This window comes from Clarias gariepinus, chromosome 5 (assembly GCF_024256425.1).
Source record: "Clarias gariepinus isolate MV-2021 ecotype Netherlands chromosome 5, CGAR_prim_01v2, whole genome shotgun sequence".
Lineage (NCBI taxonomy): Eukaryota > Metazoa > Chordata > Actinopteri > Siluriformes > Clariidae > Clarias > Clarias gariepinus.
Window position 1 is genome coordinate 31,607,001 of NC_071104.1, and position 15,359 is coordinate 31,622,359.

The window sequence follows — 15,359 nt, forward strand, 5'->3', positions numbered from 1 at the left end:
TGATTCGTTTAACTGATGGGTCAAAAAGGTTTAAAATGATTTAGGCCAATTTATAAATGTTATTCCATCAAATATTGATAAATTCCTTAAAGATAAACCACAACTTTTGCAGAAAATGAGATTTTATGAGATTATCATTTCTTCTACTTTTGAGTTTATGCAGGACTGGTGTAATACTGCAACTGTACCGGAGTGTGAAGGAGATGATTGGCAAGAAATTCGGTTTATAAATACTTTTAGTAGTTTTTAATACTTCACTATTTAATCTGTAAGAAACATAACTGCTTGAAACAAAATCAGCTTTTTTCGAGCTTTAGACTAAACAGCTGTGCGGCTTATTACAGGAAAACAAAAAGTAATTAAAAAAATGTTTTAGTTTGTGGAGAATAAAGATTAGACTCTGGAGCAGGGTAGAAAGGGAAGCACATGATGTTCCTTAAGTTGGTCATGTCTAGTTTCAGCATTATTATGCGGCAATAAAATGTCAGACGACGACCTAAGCGTACGACCAGGTTATTCTGGTTCGGGGAGCACGAGGAATCAATTTTATATATACGAAATGGCCACCACACTGTGCTGTGTAATCAAAACTAAACAAAATATTGGAGATTGCGTCTTTATTTTTGGTCAGGAGGTGTAATAATAATAATGATAATAATAATAATATTACAAGGTGTCTGAATGCAAATATTCAATGTATTTTATTTAAACAACTAAACAATAAAAACACATATCGAAATAAATAATAAAAACAATTTAGTGTTCGAAGTGTTTAGCTTTGCTGTTATTCTTTAACTCTTTTTTTTTAACTCGAAAAGTTTTATCTATTTATCCCAAACATAAATTCAACATCCAGAATTATTAAGGTACTCCACTTGCAAGAGCTGGTGATATTGATTAGCAGTTATGTAGCCTAAAAGTAGCTTAGTCATGCTTATCATCAAGGCTCCTTAAATGCTTCATAGTAACTTATTAGAAAAGCTGGGCACCTGAGACTGACAACATTGACCAATGTATTAGAGTTTAGTTAAATACGTTGGTTATGGACAAATCTGTACACAGAACTAACCATTTATGAACTGTAGGCTGATTCGACATGATCAGGGTTACATTCACTAACGAGAGCAGTTTTGATCTGCGAGTATGTATGGAGAGAAGAGGCTATTTAGGAATGGGTTTATGAGAAAGAGCGAGGCAAGGAGAGCCTGAGAGAATCGATGTGCTGTGCCCGAGTGTTACAATGAAATAAGATTTTGCCCCCACCATTTTGAATAGTAAAAAAAAATACAGAAAATCAATATTTGGCGGTCAGTGCTAATATTCTGGTGAGCTTCCAAAAATAAATCGATGCATGGGAAACACTGCTGCAGAGAGCATGGCTAGGTACCTCTGACAAAATCTCAAATGTAGTCATTTTTACATTTAACTCAGAACCTCAAGCCACTTGCTTATTCATATACTACACAAATGAAATGTTAACAATTTTTTTCAATAATTTTCATATTCAGAAAATGGAAAGCCAAAAAAACACCCTAGATAGGACATCATTGTCTCGCAGTACACCATTCACACACCTCTTCCCATCTGGGTGCAAATCCAAGTCTTCGCAATACTACTGATTCCATTACTGATTGATATTTTTTTATTTACCAAGCCTCCATATAATCCCTAATTTGAATGTTTTTTTTTTTATAAACCTTGCCGGAAAGGCTCACAACATCTGGTTGAGACTGCAGGCATCCATTGGGACTCGAATGCTTGTGATCCTAAAAAGAAGGTTTCATTCATGCAGAGCATGTAAACGGTCACATATGAAACTTGGGCAAACAAACAAAAACCATATCGATTAACAGGAACATACAACATTCATTCATTCATCCATAGAAACTGCAAGGGTGGTTAAAATTACACAACTAGCTTGTTTACATTTTGGGAAGCAGAACCAACTCAACTCATAGTTGAGTTGTGCAATGCTGTACATGATTAATCATTATGTAACTTATTTATGGTGCAATATATTCTAAATAGTTCTGCAATATACTTATCAATCATTCTGAAATATATTACTGTACAACGTATGTCGTCCTATATGTTGTTTTTTAATCTGTGTCAATACTAGGTCTAAACAGTGAGTCAACAATGTAATTTCGTTCTGACTGTGCAATACCACTGCATGTTTTTGATTTATAATGAAGTATTTATTAATACATTCATAATTATTCATGAACTGGAGTGATGTAGGTAAGAGGAAGGAACGATCAGAGCTTCTAGAAATGGGAATCTCCAGCCACCAAATGATACGATGCCTAGGGGCCAATTTGATAGTATTAGAGGTCTGTAAGTATCATATCCCAATTTATATAATCATATTTATAAATATCCAAAATGAAAGCTTTTTCTGATTCTGTTACAATTTTAGGACCTTGAACCTTCGTCAAAACTTGAGACTTGAAGTTTTACACCTTAATTTTATTCAACATCTTGACTACTAAATTGAACATGAGTAACTGAATGCCGTTCCTTATAGCATTAGTTTTATCCCTTCAAAACCAAATGCAGCATTTAATCAATACAAACTAACTTTAAAGGGTTTAACATTTAACTTCAAATGTATTTAAACAGAAAGCTAGATTTTTAGCAAGCAGTGCATATTACTTTTAATCAAACTTAAATAAGGCACTCCTACCACACATGATAGTTCAGAGTGTACCACCTGTAGGATTATAATAAAACCGTAACGATTTACCACCTCAAATACCCCTGACATCTTTAGTGCGTGCTGAGCGATCTTAACTCCGGCATGCGCGGGTTCCAACGCACGTGTTTTGAGACTGATTAGCACCCATGTGTGATGATACATAAATAGGCACACAAAAGAAAACATATTTCTCCCCCATGTCTACAGAGTCCACGCATTTATTTATCCTACTCAATATTTCAGTGCTTATAAAAAATAATAAGAAGAATAATTAGAAAAAACCTAAATGGAAATGTCTGGGGTCACTGCAGCACTATTGCTTATTGAGAGGCCAGAGGAACAGTGAGACCAGTCAGCCTAGATAATCCATCAAGAGGCTAATTACAGCTCAAACTAGCTGCCATAAAAGTCCCAGTGGGCACAGGAAAGATGGTGCAGAGGAGGGAGGGGAATGAGGATGAAAATGTTGAGTAATTTCATGATGGCTGCCATTCCATTACATTCCATTCCCTAATTTTAAAACAACAAACTACAATCCAGGAGAAGAACTACGAAGCTTAGGAGGTGTTGCTCGTAAAGCCGGCACTGCCTCTCTGGCAGGATATTTGAGCTTGGAACCTTTTGGGTCACTTGTACAGAAAACTTGAGCCACGGAGCTATCGCTGACCCAAAGCCGCTGAACTGACAAGCCTGGCGTGCGCTAACTATCTGAGCTGACCAGTCATCGTTTACGAAACGCAGTAAGGTTAAACCCCTTCCCAACATCACAGGGTTCATATCAGTGACAAACATCAGAAATACATCTGTGCCGAGACAAATATTTGGGGTATAAAACTAATTATGGTGCACACAATCAGAACTGATCAAAAGCATGGGTCTGATCTTAGTGAGGGTGGTGTTTGCTACACCAGAGCTACAGATGGTGGGGAGATTTCCCGCAGCCAAGGTTCAGGAGCCATAAATATGAATGTTTCTAAGAATAACCATGATCTCGGTAGGTGACCACGAGAAGATGAAAGCGCTGTCGAGTCGAGCAGGACCACCTCAGATGCAGCATGACTTTCTCTGGGATGCCGCCTGCATACAAATGGCTTGCATTTCCTTAACTACACATGAAATAACACCTTGTGGGATTAAGGAGGGAAGCATGAGGTTATGCTACAATGAGACAGAGTGTGTGTGTGTGCGTGTTTGTGTGTTGATGGGTATATCTGACTCCCTGAACTTCTTACCTAAAATGTTCAGCATTGAGCAAATCAATTCGATGTTTAACAGGAAAAAATAAATGAATAAATTTGGTGAACTGCTACAAGAAAAGAAACCGAAAAATAGGAAATCCTCAACTGCACTCGAATCAGGAATCAACTGGGATTTTTAACTTCCTACTCATTTATGCGTTTCTTCCTAAAAAGTCAGGTCCACGAGACAGGTCAGTATTTAGCCAACTCATTTGGGGAACGCATTTCAAAAGATTTAACAGATAACAGCACAAATGTTTCAGCGCAAATCCATGACGGATTAAAGTGTAATCTGGGCAAGTATTTAAAAAAATAAAAATAAAAATAAAATAATGTAGTGTATACCTAAGTAGAAACATGCACGCAGAGAGAGAAAAAGAGAGAGAGAGATAAATTACTACCTACAAAAGAATAACATATGTTGTAAGAGTTACTTTATCAACAAATTACAAAATGACAGGGATCAGAATTACATTACATTAGATAGTGCACAACATGAATAAATGCTTCAACGTGCACACGTGCAGCACAGATTACTCCATTACTCCAATCTCAAAGTAATTAGACTAAAATAGCCGAGCTGCTCACAAAACAAACACGCTACACTGAACCGTAAATGAAATAAGAGTTTAGTCTCAGAGAGAAAACAACTTTCTGTTTGTTTGTTTTGTCATTTCTACCTTATTTAAATTTCTTATTATTGCATTTTTTATTTGAATCAATACATGCTTCTATTTAATATTTTATTCATGTTTATAATTTTTTCAGCTTTTATTTTCGACTTTTACTGGTTATCAACTCTTAGTTATGTTTACTCCTATGTTATGCTTCTTATCCTAATTTGTTTTATCCTATGCTTGTTGCACACGTGTGATATGGACCTGTACAATCATCTAATCACAAAGGGTAGAAGGTTATTTTAGGTCATGTACGCATACATGTGAGTTTTAGAATTTTTAGAAGTACAGTATATGTTTTTTTTTTATGACTTTTAAGGTGCTAAAAATCAATCATTTTTTAAAAAGAAAACCAGATTGCTTGCATGCACAGGAAATCAGCCGATCATAAACCTTAACCGATGACCATCTCATCAGTATGTGGTTCTTCCCCAAACTGTTGGAAACACACAACCGTCTACATTGTCTCTGTGTGCTGTAGCATATCAAGTTCCCTTCACTGGAAAAAAACGTGTTTCGGCATGAAAAAAATGCTTCTGAGCACAAATCCAGCTGCATGAAGATATGGCTTGTCAAGGCTAAAATGTCTTGACCTTCACCTCACTGAACACCTTGGAGATGAACTTGAACGCCGGCTGCACTTCAGTGCCTAACCTTACAAATGCTTTTGTGGCCGAATAGACAAACCGCACAGCCACGCCTTCAAAGTCAAGTGGAAAGCCTTTCCAAAAAGAATGGTGGCTATCACAAAGCTAAAGGGGGAGTGGATCTGAAACAGGCTCTACAAACTTTCGATCATATAGTGTATAATTACATTATATTAAACTTTTTACAATGTTAAATATAACTGTATATGTTTAAAACAAGTACAAAATGTAATGTATAAATCAACATCAAATAATACATTGCCAACTGTGGCGGTGTAAGTGGAATAAAACACTTTGGGAAACTTTTAGGTGGGAACAGGATCTTTCTGTCCCCCAGGGTTTTTCAATGACAGGAAATTTTTGTAGTGTGTATGCATACATTTTTGTAGTGCTACTTACAAGTTTCCTCACCATTCATTTAGTTAAAGTTAACAGTAAAAAACTGACAAGCTTAAACTTCAGCCTCTGACGAAATCCAAAACTCTCTCTCGACATTTGAAAGTATTTACTCATCTAAGGGGAAAAAAAAACAAGAACTTAAAATAGACCTTTCTGTAGGTTTTAGGGGTGTTTAATATTCTCGCTCTAAACTGTAACAGGACAACCGTACTGTAAGTACTCAGTTACAGTCTAAAATAGTATAGTGCATACGTGTGCGAGTGGAGACACGACATATGTGCTATACTAACTCCACTATTTACGTTGGTGTTGCACCATACGGATGCTACGTGTTCACTTCTGAATGTGCACAAGTGACATTCCAGCTGACCCCAGGATCTGTGTGGTGGCCAGCTTGTGTATGCAAAGTAAACATCAAGTACACACCTAATTTTAAAACAACAGGAGGTGCGTGGCTAATCAAAAGCAACACCGAGAACCAATGAGAGAAATTATTCCAGCATATGAAAGCCATACATGATGCACATATATTTTGAAACTTCATACAACTTTGTTTCAAGTTATAATAAATAACATAAAAATAAGGTTCACATCCAATTGAGTCTGTAAAGGACACAATTCTCAGAACCTTGCCTCTGTACACCACCACAAAGGATTTAAAATAAAGCAATTAAGATATGATTGAGGTGTAGTCTTTCAGCTTTAATTAATTCCTTACACCGCTCATCCTATACAAAGCCTAGAGCCTTTCTCCGAGAATTAAGCAGGGTATACCGTATGGGGCGCTAGTCCATCACGCGACAATTAGACAACGTCATTGGATTGTGTGAGAAAACTGGAGTACCACCAAGCACACAGACCCGAGGCAAGAATCAAAACCTTGACCCTGACCACTACCCCACCATGCCAGCTTTAATTCAAACGGTTTTAAAAACATTGTATTAAATGCTTAAAAACTAAAACTATTTTTACCCAGGCTGCCTATTTTTTACAGGCTCAAAAGCAATTGGTCACACTAATTAAGGATTTGCCTTAAAGTACTTACAATAATACTTATATAGGATATATTATTGGTCTCAATAACCACCAGAAATCTGGAGACCATGGATGCCATCAAAGCAAAGTTCAAGGTCAAGCGACAAGGTCACAAGGTCAGGCAACTTTGCCTTTGGTTGCTTTTACTGTCCGTTTGTTCATTATCCAGCTGTACCTTAAAATGCTGTCCTATCGGTTCTGTAGAATTTGACTGAGTCCGAGGAGAACATATACAGTAGCTCTAAACACTTTAGAATCCATCCTCCTACGTCATGAATAAACACCAATAACCCAGTTCCACTGGCAGCAATACATGCCCATGGCATATCGCTCAGTACGGTAACATGCACAGTTAAGTTGAGATATTGTCCATTACACAAGCACGAGATGGAAATCGATTCATTGGCCGAAGTATTTCCCACTCTGCTAAAATATGTGGCGATATGCACTCTGTAAGCTTGTTAGTGTTGAACATTTTACTTTTTATTTGATGACCATACACACTTGACAAACGAGATAACGGCAAGTAGCATGTTGAGTGTGAAAACGGGAAACTTTACAGCTCTGTACATCACTTTTTTTTTTATTACAAATGAGATTCACCTCATCCCTTGTGGTTATGATGCTATAGGGAGGCAGACAACACCGTATTGTTCGCAGCTTCTTTTCTCTGTTCCGCATTCTGTTTGAGTTTTACTGTACATGTCCGAGTAGCTCGACTACCAACCACGTTATCTGGATGTTCTAGTCTGACTTCAAGCAGAACGATTTAGTATAATTTCATCCACAATAACACCTGCTTTTTAAAGGTCTAGTTTTCACACAACGTCATGTAATGTCATGCCACGGACTGTCTCCGCCATCTTTAATATGCTTTCGAACATAAGCCCTTTCTTTCCTTCATCATATTCTTCCCTTCCAAACATTCTGGTGAGGGTCAGACTTGGTTTCATCTATCTAAAGCATCATGCTGTTGCATGTCTGAAAAGCAAATTCAGCACACTGAATCAATGCCAGATCTTTAATCAGCTTCATTTGTCCAAGAAGTAAAGAAACATCCCACAACTGTCGTCACACAGTTTATCGGGCAGTCGTCCAAATACTCTACTTTTCAGTCTGTTGAAATGGGGGGTGTAACCCCTTAAATTCAGCATTTCACTAACATCTTGATCGCTTCATTTCCAATCCCCAGGGGTGTAAGGAGGCAAAATGATAAGAAATTATGGAGCTGTTCAAATACTTATGGACCTGATAAACAGAATTTCTGTAGCTGTGATAGATGCTTTGGAACTTCATTTCAATTACATACTAAAATAAATTAAGTATACCCTGACATGAGGAATATCCGACCCTTATGTTTACAAACAGCCCAGTGTAGCGTCTACACCTGACTCACTGCATTAATGAGTAACGAACACGCTGCCTCGAGAAGCGTATCACGTGTGTAATAAGTTCTGTGGGATGTGCCCGTGTAGGTCTGAAGTCATTTATGACTTTCATGACTCGTACGACTGGGTGTGTCGAGTCGGTGTGTGTGTGTCTTTGCCCTGCGACGGCGGTGCACCCGCTCCAGATGTCCCCTGTCTTGTTACCCTGAGCTCCCTGGGACAAGCTTCAGACTCTCAACAGAATAAGTGTCATGACAAATAAATAAATTAATAAACGAATGAATTAAAAGTCCAGAAGATCGTTTGGTTACTGTTTGTCAAATGAACCAACTAATATTGGATCTTTTATTATATGATAAGTTAGAAATAAAAAATAAACAGACAGAAAAATTAACTGACACAGAAATATAAAGCAATCAGCCTGAGGCATACAAAGTGCTGTCCAGAAATATTGGCACCCTGCATAAAAACCAATCAAAATTTATATTTAAGGGAATTCGTAGACACCGAGACATCATATGGTTGATTTAAAAATGTTTACAGTATTTCTTTTTTCCTTACAAAACATAGCTTCAAAATTATTGGCACCCCAAAAAGTTACAATTCGGCAAACACCTGTAAAGTAAGTTTTAAAAAGAAAGTTCTCAGTCGTGTTAATAACTATATAATCGCACACTAATAAACATATACTATATTAATGTATAAAAAAATAGCATGTTACTTACTCCTTACTGACATAGAAGATGTATAGAAATAACATGTATAAAGTAAAATATTAACTATACAGTGCATAGCAATACTTACTGATATTACTTCTTATAAACCAACATAAAATAAGTGTCTAAAATGTGTGAATAAAGAATGTATTCAAATGTATGAATAGAATCACTATAGAAACTAAGAGGCAGGTATGTATACACACACACGTGTACATATACACATGAGAGAGAATGTGAGTGTAAAGGTGTGTGTGTGTGTGTGTGTGTGTGTATTGTATGTATACACACAGAATCAGCCAAACAAAAAACATATACACACTTCAGAAAAAGAAAAATATTTTGATGTATATTATATTAATATCATATTAATAATACTATCATATTATTATTATTATTATTATTATTATTATATATTAAAATATTTTTACATTGAATGTATACTTTTTGCCTGACTTTGTGTATACAGTGTGTATAAATAATATACAGACTGTAGCCTATGTGTATATTTATGCACACACACACACACAGATGAACATTGTATTTACGAACTAGTGTATTGTGAGCCCGCGCAACAGTAACCATGGAGAACTAATAAAGTGTTTCTATGGCCACATCATCAACATCACAGTGTGTGTGTGTGTGTGTGTGTGTGTATATGAATTGACATTCAGGGTTTGTAGAGGTTCAGTAAGAGGAAAGCTGAACCCGGTAGTGCGGTGTGTGTGTGTGTGTGTGTGAGCCCTACCCGGTACAGTATGAGCCCCAGTCCGGACCTCTCCTCGGGACTCTCAGCGCTTTGGCTATGCAAATCCCCGCAGCTCGCGCTCCGCTCTCGGGCTCTCCGTCATTCCGCTCCGCGCTCCTGTGTCCCCGCTTCTCCCCCCAGTCGCTCACACCAGGTCCCCGCGCGCTCCCGCACTCCCCAAAGCGCGCTCCCAGCTCTCAGGAACACGTACACGGACACGCAGCGCTACCTGAAGCTCCTTCACTCACCGACATTACCCTACGCTCAGCCGCAGCACAATCATTTTATCTCTCCGACCCGCATACCGTCAAATCCCGCCTACCGCGCTGCGATTGGCCCACTCGATTCCGATTCCTCGCATCGGATTGGCCGGTCACAAGCAGCACACTGTATGAGGTTCTGACGAAGAAGGCGTGATCGCGCTATCCAATCGGAGGGCAGGAGGCGGGACCGAGCGCAATGCGGGTGCAAAATACGAACGCGTCATCAGGTAGCCTTGCACTTGCACCTGCGAAATCAGAAACGACACCAAACTATGGCTAAATACCTAGGTGTTTTCAAAATAAAAGCTTGGCAGCGTTCTTTGATTATGACATACTGTCGCCACCTGCTGGTTAAACAACGAATTGATAAAAAAAGTCAGATATTAAGTAAAAAAAAAAATATATATATATATATATATATATATATAATTTCTTTAAGTTAAGTTAAGGTAAATTAAGTCAGAATTATTAGTTAGGAAGTCATGACGTTATATTTAGTCATAATTATTAGTTAGGAAGTCATAATAATGTGATATTAAGTCGAATTATAAACTAGTAAGTCATAATTATGAGTTAGTAAGTGATAATGATGTATATGACACTTACATGTACATTTAGGCATTTGGCAGACACTCTTATCCAGAGCGACTTGCAAAAAGGATCTGGATAGATACTTACACTGGGTTACTAGGTTACTAACTAAGTGCCATCAGTCAAAAACAGTTGGGGCAATTATGTTTTATTATTTTTTATTTATTTTATATTAAGTCATAATTATGAATAATGAATCCTTACAACAGCAAACAGCAATACAGAATAGCAAAGTGAATTATTTTCACCCCAAAAAAAATCCTGATGTGTTGTATTCCTGTTACTAACCTAAACAGAAGTTTATATTCAACTATCATGTATTTAATAGTAAATATACAACAGTTAGTTCCAACTAAGCAATCTAAGATACAGAAGTGGTGATAACAGACTGTATCGGCACTGTGTCTTTTAAATATTATGTAATCACTCCATGTCACAGGTGTTCTAACAATCATTAATTAACACTAACTGTCATTCACGGCATGGGTAAAGATACATAATCCTCTTTTCACAATAATAATTCATTCTAAGTCATTCTGAATTGCCTATGAGCTTCTTGTGCTGTTTTATTTACACCTAAATTAAGCTACAGAGTTAACTGTCATCCCTCTCCAACCTCTGATCAAGGGCCCTACTTAATGTGTACATAGGGCACTAGCTTTCCAATTTACTCTACTGTATTTGGGATTTAAGCAGAATAATTGGAAATATAGAGAGAAACATACCAGAGTTACAGGACTGTCCTCCTCCTCCATGTGGTTTATTCTCCTCATCCACACGAGGGAATGCTGTTGTGCTGAATATCAGAACGCCATTATCAGAAGATGGGTTGTGCCTTCGTGCCTACAAATGCATAACAGCGGCACTGATATCCAGCACAACAGCACACCCTCTCTGGTGATATTACTTAAATATCAAAACATAACCCTGAAGCATGTATAATGCTATTCAATGTTGTGTAACATTCATGAGGTGATCTAGTTTCTGTAATGTAACACTTACATCAAAGCAACAGTGGATCTCTCACCAGACTCTAAGTCTGTCATGTAAAGAAAGAACAAAAGAAAGAACAAAAGAAAGAAAAGGAAAGGAAAGGAAAGGAAAGGAAAGGAAAGGAGCAGAAGGGAAAATGAACAATAAATGTTACTGAGACTGAAAACCGCAAGGTGAAATGTCCTCTGTTGCGAATATTTTAATGACACTGGAGACTCCTTGCATAAACGACAAATGAAATGTAGATGCTGATTTTAGATCAGTTTTAATAGTTCTAAAAACTATAAAAAATGATTCTGGCAACTATATATTGTGTTAGTTTTGGTTAATACATGGTCAGTCAGTATTCAGTCAGTTTTATATTTATAAATACCATAAATAAGCCATTAATCCAAATGTATTTAATTTAATTAGAATATGTAGGTATTTCATGGAAAACAGGGTTAATGTGCAACGTGCCGTAGTGGTGCAAATAATTATAGCAAAATGTTAAATAAATGTATAATAATTATTGCTATTTTAAGTATACTGTACACACTAATAAGCTGTGCATTGTCTCCATCTACTGGAGATGTTATGAACTGCATAAATGAAAAGTATCCTAGTACTGTAATAGGACATTCCTCTGCATCATCAAAAGAAAGAAAAAAAAAAACAAGGAAAAAAAAAACGTGTCAGCTGTGCTGTTCTAGGGATATTATATGATAAGGGGAAACAAGGTTGATAGTTTTACTATAAAATCACATCCTAAAGTGTTTTATTACTCATACCTCAATAATTTAAGCATATTTGCACTTTAAGCATATTTGCACTGCATAAGTCACTTTTAATATGTGGATTGCTCAACCATAGGCATTACCATTTTTTTATTACCATTTATTCCGCTGATCTTATTGTTTTACATTTCTTCATATATTCTCCATATATTTTCTATATTGTGTATTTTTGTGTACAGTTATTTTATTTTTTTATTTTATTTGTATATTTTTATTTTATTCTTCCCCAGTTAAATTGACCCTTTATTTAAATTTTCATATTTATTTTCTATTCATATTCATATTCTTTCATTCTTAGGTCACGAGCAGTTGTCTAAGCATTTCACTGCATATCGTACTGTGTATGACTGTGTATGTGACAATTAAATTTGAATTTGAATTTGAATTTAAATTTGCAATTTATTAAATATGAACTTACTTTATATTTAAAGCCACTTTGTGACTTATACTAACATTTAATTAAACTTGGTAAATTAATTAGTTTCTGTTCACTTTGGCTATAACAGCTTTAAACAGATATAAACATATTATTATTATTATTATTGTTGTTGTTGTTGTTATTATTATTATTATTATTATTATTATTATTATTATAAATGCCTAATAGTATAAACCTGTAAATAATAAAGCAGGATTTTTCTATAAATGCAAATTCAATCAGAGAACCATTGAAATTTTGACTCTGGAAAGAACAAGTAGTATCCAATCGGAGTATTCAATTTAATAATTTAGGCTTTTTTTTAAATAAAGATTGAAACAAATGTTGTAGGTATAAAGTATTTACACTTATATTTCTTACTTTTCATCATATTCTGTGTGGAGTTTGATGTTGTCCAACCTGTCAGTGAAATATTAGTAAATATAAAAAAGGTTTTGGAAATGTAAAATGTATGTGAAAAACAGTACATCTTCATCAGTGAATCACTTTGCTAACTTAAGGTCCACTGTGAGCTCATAAAATGCTGACTTTAGCAAAAAATGTCCCCCCTTAATCCTTACATGACAGCGTGGACATGGGCGTAGTTTTTGACACAATTTGGATTGCTTTTATTATTACCAATAGACTTTTCTCATTAACTAAACTATAATGTTGAGAAAGGGACAATATATCTCTGAAACAACACATTTTATAATCTCTATGCAACTAAAATGTATTTACTCCTCTTCTAATTTGTCCATGACAGGGTGCGCATATTTTGTAATTTGCTTGTATTATTTTTTTTTTAATAAAACAAACAAAAAATGCTTGGACAAAAACAAGTTAACTTTAAATCTAAATGAGACAAAAAATTATGGCATTTGGTAACTGCAGAACTCACAGTAAAGTACAGGTCAATATAGAAAGAGTCTATGAAATTAAGTTCTTGGGTGTGATAATAGATGAAAAAATCTACTGGAAATCACACATCAATCATGTCCAGAATAAACTGTCTAAAAGTATTACTCTTCTGGCCAAAATAAAGCACTTTTTGAATAAGAAGTCACTTCACATACTGTATTGATTTTGCCATACTTAAACATACAAAAAGCTCTGTTTATACTCCAAAAAAAAGAGCCATGAGATTTGTTTACAATATAGGATTCGTGACCACACCAACTCACTATTTGTAAAATCTAAAATGTTAAAATTCTTTGACCTTGTGGAATTCAGAACTGCATTATCTACACTCTTGAAATAAAGGTACAGTTTTGTACTAATGAAGGTACAAACCATTGTCACTGGAGCAGTACCTTTCAAGGGCACACAACTGCAGTTCTGAATTCCACAAGGTAGAGAAAGTAATTTGTAGCTATTCTATTTGTCATCAAGGACATTATTTGTAAACCTGTACCTTTTGTTTTATAAACATGCTGGTACATTATTGTACCTTAATCAAAGGCACAAATCTTGTCCTTGAAGGTAGCACCCCAGTGACAAGCCCTTCTGTACCTTATTGGTGTCTAATATGTTTTTTTGGAAAGTATAAAAAAGTAATTTTCCTATTAAATGAAACAATCAGTCAATTTATTATGAACATATACTGTATGAAAAATGTTTGAACACTGCCTTAGATTAGGGTAAAATATTCTGTAAAAATATATATTTTTTGGTTTATAATAAACAAATATTTAAACTAATAAAACACTTCTATTAGCTGGAAAACCTTTCTCAAAATACAATTACACTACAGTATATACAGTAAAATACAATTTTCCATCTACAATATAACTTTTCACAAACTGTTCACAATACAATTTAAACTTTTAAATAACTTTTTACCCACTTTTTACTAAATACCATTGTATTTACTCAACATTCTTTCAGTGCAGAAATAAAATACAATAAAAAGCATAAAAAACACAGTATAGCGAGTTGTGCACAAACCTGGTGATTATACTGTAAATATCTGGCAAACTCTTAAAACAACTGCAGCAACTTCGTTAATCACAGCTGATGCTATCCCGGATTAAAAGTTATTGTAGGCAGTGGATAGTAAACGCTAGATGCACAATATACTTAGTATTATGGCTATTAGATGTTCAAAATCAATTAAAATGTGTGCAAATTTCTTACCTAATTGGATGCAAAGCTAAAAAAGATAATTTAATAAATCCCTTTGGGGTCTGCAGGTGTTTTGAGGCCCTGAAAGTAGGTGTTATGTTATGTCCTGACATTTGTGTATTTTATAGTTACTTAATAAACATACAGTGGTGTGAAAAACTATTTGCCCCCTTCCTGATTTCTTATTCTTTTGCATGTTTGTCACACTTAAATGTTTCTGCTCATCAAAAACCATTAACTATTAGTCAAAGATAACATAATTGAACACAAAATGCATTTTTTAAATAAAGGTTTACGTTATTAAGGGAGAAAAAAAACTCCAAATCTACATGGCCCTGTGTGAAAAAGTGATTGCCCCCCTTGTTAAAAAATAACTTAACTGTGGTTTATCACACCTGAGTTCAATTTCTGTAGTCACCCCCAGGCCTGATTACTGCCACACCTGTTTCAATCAAGAAATCACTTAAATAGGAGCTACCTGACACAGAGAAGTAGACCAAAAGCACCTCAAAAGCTAGACATCATGCCAAGATCCAAAGAAATTCAGGAACAAATGAGAACAAAAGTAATTAAGATCTATCAGTCTGGTAAAGGTTATAAAGCCATTTCTAAAGCTTTGGGACTCCAGCGAACCACAGTGAGAGCCAT

General features: G+C 35.6%; 1 protein-coding gene across 2 annotated transcripts in view; it reads right to left on the reverse strand.

Moving 5' to 3' along the window:
- The window catches only part of LOC128524159 (hyccin 2-like), an 81,136-nt gene extending 71,309 nt beyond the window's left edge, over nt 1-9,827 (reverse strand). For both annotated transcript variants that reach the window (XM_053496555.1, XM_053496554.1), the window contains exon 1: nt 9,547-9,827. The gene's annotated coding sequence lies outside the window, so the exon portion shown is untranslated. The remainder of the gene's footprint in view (nt 1-9,546) is intronic.
- Between the last annotated feature and the right edge of the window lie 5,532 nt (nt 9,828-15,359).